The sequence below is a fragment of the Mustela nigripes genome, chromosome 6, assembly GCF_022355385.1.
Source record: "Mustela nigripes isolate SB6536 chromosome 6, MUSNIG.SB6536, whole genome shotgun sequence".
NCBI lineage: Eukaryota > Metazoa > Chordata > Mammalia > Carnivora > Mustelidae > Mustela > Mustela nigripes.
In genome coordinates this window covers 99,581,092-99,587,124 of record NC_081562.1, presented here as the reverse complement: position 1 = coordinate 99,587,124, position 6,033 = coordinate 99,581,092, and positions in this window count along the sequence as shown.

The window sequence follows — 6,033 nt, the reverse complement described above, 5'->3', positions numbered from 1 at the left end:
AATCCGCGGCACTTTCTTTGCCCTCAAACAAGGTCATTTCCTGGATAGGATCGATAATTTCCTGTTTACTCAACGAAGTCAGCGTGTACCCTGGCTTTCTGGAATACATATGATAATTGAATTCTTATGAGCCTTTGCTGCCATTTAAGTGGGACCAAATTTAATACTTCCCATTAATTACCTGAAAGAATGAGACAGGAAAGGAAAAACATGGGTTTAACCTTGACTCTAGGAAAGGATAGAGAAACAGACTCTAAGAGAGAAAGCTAAGGATGGACGTGGGATTACAGTATCCTAGCAGGTGGGTTCCTAAGGCAATCATTCATAAAATAATGAAGAGAGTGGGTGGAGATGTAGAGAATTGAAACGATTTGTCTAAAGGAAGAGCATTCAACTATACAGAAACCTTGGGTAGGGAATATATTTTGTTCATCATTGTATCCCTCATACCTGGTGGTATCGGATACGTGGTCCAAGATCTGAACCAAACAAAATGAAAAGACGTTTTAGAGCATAATGGACAAATTCTAAAGATGCCAGACCTTTAGAATATGTTTTTTTTACAGTATCTATATCAAAATAGGGGCGTCTGGGTGACTCAGTCCCTTGAGTCTGCATTTGGCTCCTTGAGCCTGCGTTTGGCTCACGACATGATCCCGAGTCCTGGAATGGAGCCTCATCGGGTACTTCCTGCTCAGGGGGGAGCCTGCTTCTCCCTCTCCCTTTGCCCCATCCCTAACCCTCTCTCTCACAATATAAGTAAATAAATCTCTCTCTCAAATAAATCTTTTAAAAAATATATCTATACACATATTTTAAAAATAAATTATCTATGTCAATTTTATAATCCTGAAAAAATGTTTCACACTTACCACCTGGGTTAATCCAGCCATAAAATGAAAGGCAGATCTTTCATTTTTCATTCCCAAACCTACCATTTTCCTCTTAACACCCTGGGGCCTTTAAAATTTGCAAACAGATTGCCCCTTAACCTACATCCTAGAAAAAAATTGAAAAGATAGATGGAATTAGTAAAAACAAAAATGACCTCTACATCCAATGAATGGAAAATAAGTTGTTTAACCTACAATCTGAGAGTCAAGGGTAGGAAGAACTTACTGAGAGTATTGAGAGATAACCAGAAATTATGGAATCGCTTGCTTTCCAGCAAGATTATAGCAAGATTTCACCCATGCTTTAACATGGTCTAAAAAGGCTCTGAAATTGAGGAAACAGTGCAAAAACTTCCCAAGAGTGTTATAACTATCCCACTGCAGGCAGGACACTGCACAGCCTGTCGGTCAAGATTCAAGTACCTTCTATTTATCCAGACTGCGTCCCTCTTTATAATTTTCTAGAATCTTCTAGGTCAGATAGTTTATGAGAGAGTGTATCATACTGGTTCGTCAGTATAATTTGAACAGCAGTTTGAAATAAGGGGAAGAGCCGGGGGCAGTTCTACTGCAATAATAAAAGTACCATAGGAAAGTTATTTCTAAGCTACAGATAATTTTAGCATAGTAAGGTATACATTGCTTATACGCAAGTAGGTAAGGGAGATACTAAGAAAATTTTCAAAAACGGTATTTATCATTTTTTTCCTGGTAATATTATATGAATATGTGAAGCCATGCAAAATGATTTTGGGGTCAATAATTCATACAGGGAGAGCACTGCACCTTTCCTTTTGATGATATCCAATAAATCAGAGTGGAAATTGTCTCTAAGGAGAAATAGAGCCTACCACTAAGTCTAAGGAAGAAAAAAAACTGGCATTGTTCCTAAACAAAGATCCAAGCCCTCTAGCATGTAAAGATAAACCAGTGGCATCTTGATTGGTAAGAACATAAGACATTGAGTCAGAAAGAATCTTAGGCCCTAGGAAAATCTTCAACTTCCTCCAGCCTAACAGCTGCCCCACCTCCCCAAACCTCTGCTCTGTGAAACACAGTAATCTTTTTTCTTTCCTCTGGAGGCCCAGCGACAGCTAGAAGGCCTCTAAAGACCAAGGATGAAAGCACCAGTTTATGCTGCACTTGGAATTTATGGAAAGAAGAGGAAAAGGGAAGGCAGGGGTTTAGAGGGGCTGGTAGAAGTACAGAAGGGACAAAGTACTATTGCTCAGTTGTGATCTGGTTGTCTACAGGAAGCAGAAACCACTTTATTTTGAGCAGAAAAGGCCTTAATACAGGGACATGGGTACTTACAAACTTGTTGGAAGGACTTAGGAGGAGCGGGGCCTCTGCTATATCCCAGATATGGCTTCAAAAACAAGACTACTAAACTCACCCACCAGGGGAAGCTGCAGAAAGGGGAGGAATCAAGACTGTTCCTCTAACTGTTGAGTGGGAGAACATGGTGCCTTCCCTAAGATCCAGGCATCAGGAAGCTACCGTTGCTAACACTAACTGTCTCAGCAGCTTTCAGTGGCCATGAAGCTTGTACACGGTTGCTGGAACACTACAGAAACCCCACCCCACCCCACCCCCAAATCCCATGACCATGCCAGCCAGCAGCAACTACCAAAGTAGCCAGGAGATGGTCCCTGCCTCACTTTGACTTTTCAAGTCTCTTGGATGTGCAAATTTTTCATAGATAAAACTCACAACTAGAATCCTAGCTGCAAGAAAATCTAGGAAATTGAGGTTTTGGTTTTTCAGCCTCTGTAAGTAGAGGAAAGTATATAAAAAGGAGAGAGGGGGACCTGGGTGGCTCAGTGGGTTAAGTGGCTGCCTTTGGCTTGGGTCATGACCCCTGGGGTCCTGGAATCAAGTGTTGTGTCAGGTTCCCTGTTCAGAGGGGAGCCTGCTTCTCCCTCCACATCTGCCCTTCCCTCACTTCGTGCTCTTCATCCCACCCCAGGACTCAGTCTGTGGAGCAGACTCTTAATCACAGAGTTGTGAGTTCAAGCCCCACACTGGGTATAGAGATTACTTAAAAATAAAGTCTTTATTTTTATTTGTTCAAAGATTTTATTTATTTGACAGAGAGAGAGCGCTAGTGAAAGAGGGAACACAAGCAGGGGGAGTGGGAGAGGGAGAAGCAGGCTTCCCACTGATGAGCAGGGAGCTCAATCCCAGAACTCTAGTCATGACCTGAGCCAAAGCCAGACGCTTAACCGACTGAGCCACCCAGGCGCCTTGGAATTTAACATTTTTAACACCAAAAAGATGGGAAGATTATACTCTCATAATTTAAGAATTGGATACATATCACTTCAAAAAAAAAAAAAATACTGCCTTGTTTTTTCCCTTCCAAGGAAACACTTTATTCCAGCATGACATCATTATGAATCTATTGATGTAGTGTAAGGTGACCGCCGTAGCAGGAAAGAAAGTCAGCTTCTTTTTTTTTTTTTTTTTAATTTTTTATTTTTTATAAACATATATTTTTATCCCCAGGGGTACAGGTCTGTGAATCACCAGGTTTACACACTTCACAGCACTCACCAAAGCACATACCCTCCCCAATGTTCATAATCCCACCCCCTTCTCCCAACCCCCCTCCCCCCAGCAACCCTCAGTTTGTTTTGTGAGATTAAGAGTCACTTATGGTTTGTCTTTTTTTTTTTTTTTTTAAGATTCTATTTATTTGACAGAGAAAGATCACAAGTAGGCAGAGAGGCAGGCAGAGAGAGAGAGAGGGAAGCAGGCTCCCCGCCGAGTGGAGAGCCCGATGCAGTACTCGATCCCAGGACCCTGAGATCATGACCCAAGCCGAAGGCAGTGGCCCAACCCACTGAGCCACCCAGGTGCCCCGAAACTCAGCTTCTTGTTCAGTCTGTTTCAGACTTGCCAAATAGCCCTGGACAGGTCATTTTACCACTGGGCCTTCATTTACTGCTTCATTTAATTTATTAAAATTAGTATTCCAAAAAACTATTAACATTTAAGAAAAGAGAATAGAAGCTTTGGAAGAAACAGTTTCTAAAAGGAACATAGACTAGAAAAAGAAAACCTGTTATTCAAAAACTTAAAAAGGCATTTTTAAAAAGGCATTCTCTTACAATTCTAAAAGTCTATTATTCATTTTTTTTTCTGGACTCGACCTGGACTTTGGCTTGTAGAGTCTACTTATGTCAAATAATCCCCTTCAGTGGCCCAGATTTAATAAAGTACAGATTTTTTTTATGTCACTCTTTTTGTTCAAGAGCATTCCATGGCAACCAATTGTCAATAAAACATAATCCAGACTATTCAGTTTGGCATTCAAGGCCCTTCTGAAGCTTATCCTAATCCCTACCTGATCTGCAATTCCCTGCCCTTCAAAAACCAACTGGTATCACCTGATAGGGAGCCTTTATTTGTTACCATTTTCCCCCCATTTTATTTCAACAAATATTGAGCTTATTGAGCATCTTCTATGTGCCAGACTCTGTTAGAAACTTCAGGTTCAAAGATGAATCGGGGGCACCTCGGTGGTTCAGTCAATTAAGCATTCAACTCTTTTTAAATTTTTTTTAAGATTTTATTTATTTGACAGAGTGAGAGAACACAGGCGGGGGAGCCTTCGAGGGGGAGGGAGAAGCAGCAAGGTCCCTGCCACTCAGGGAACCAGAGGCAGGGCTCTATCCCAAGATCCTGGAATCATGACCTGAATGGAAGGCAGACGCTTAAGGACTGAGCCACCCGGTGCCCTAACATTCGCCTCTTGACTTTGGCTCAGGTCATGATCTCAGGGTCATGAAATCAAGCCCTGGTGGGGCTCCAAGCTCAATGGGGAATTTGCTTGAGGATTCTCTTTCTCCTCCCTCTGCTCCTTCCCACTTCTCAAGAAACAAAACAAAATAAGGGCAGGGAAGCCTGGGTGGTTCAGTCAGTTGAGCATCTGCCTTGGGCTCAGGTCATGATCCCAGGGTCCTGGTATAGAGCCCCACATTGGGCTCTCAGCTCCGTGGGAAGCCTACTTCTCCCTCTCTCCACTATTTCTACTTGTGTTCCCTCTCTCGCTGTATCTCTCTCTGTCAAATAAATAAAATCTTTTTAAAAAAATAAAAGAAAGTAAGAAGAGGAAGAAACAAAATAAAAAATGAAAACAAAGATGAATCAGGCTCAGCCCCAGTTAGAGTGACTACCCATCCCAGGAAACCCCTTAGTCCTGGGATAACTGAGACAGTTGATCACCCTAGCGCCTATTCACAAGAAATTATAGGATCTTAAGATCCCTCTAACTCAGGTGCCTGGGTGGCTCAGTGGATTAAAGCCTCTGCCTTCGACTCAGGTCATAATCTCAGGGTACTGGGATAGAGCCCCACATCATACTCTCTGGTCAGTGGGGAGCCTGCTTCCCCTTCTCTCTCTGCCTGCCTCTCCGTCAAATAAATAAAATCTTAGGGGCACCTGGGTGGCTCAGTGGGTTAAAACCTCTGCCTTCAGCTGGGTCATGATCTCAGGGTACTGGGATCAAACCCTTCATAGGGCTCTCTGCTCAGCCGGGAGCCTGCTTCCTCCTCCCTCTCTGCCTGCTTCTCTGCCTACTTGTGATCTCTGTCTGTCAAATAAATAAATACAATCTTTTTTTAAAATAAATAAATAAATAAAATCTAAAAAAAAAAAAAAAAATCCCTCTAACCCAGAAACTCTGCCTAGATGCATATACTTTTCTCCAACTTTTTTCCAAAGTATTTTAATAGGATTTCCCTAACAATTAGCACATAATCAAAGACTATTCCCAGCAATGACTTGCTTATACCACTGCCAAGATTATGAAATACTGGAAGGCAGACACATCTTTCCAGGACTCCACAGTGCCTACTAGAGCCTTATAATGATCATAAAAGCGATGCAGGTTGAATTGAGCAGAGAAGTTGGACAAATTAATATGTCAGGCTTTTGGGCGCCTGGGTGGCTCAGTGGGTTAAGCCGCTGCCTTCGGCTCAGGTCATGATCTCAGGGTCCTGGGATCGAGTCCCGCATCGGACTCTCTGCTCAGCAGGGAGCCTGCTTCCTCCTCTCTCTCTCTCTGCCTGCCTCTCTGCCTACTTGTGATCTCTCTCTGTCAAATAAATAAATAAAATCTTTAAAAAAAAAAAAA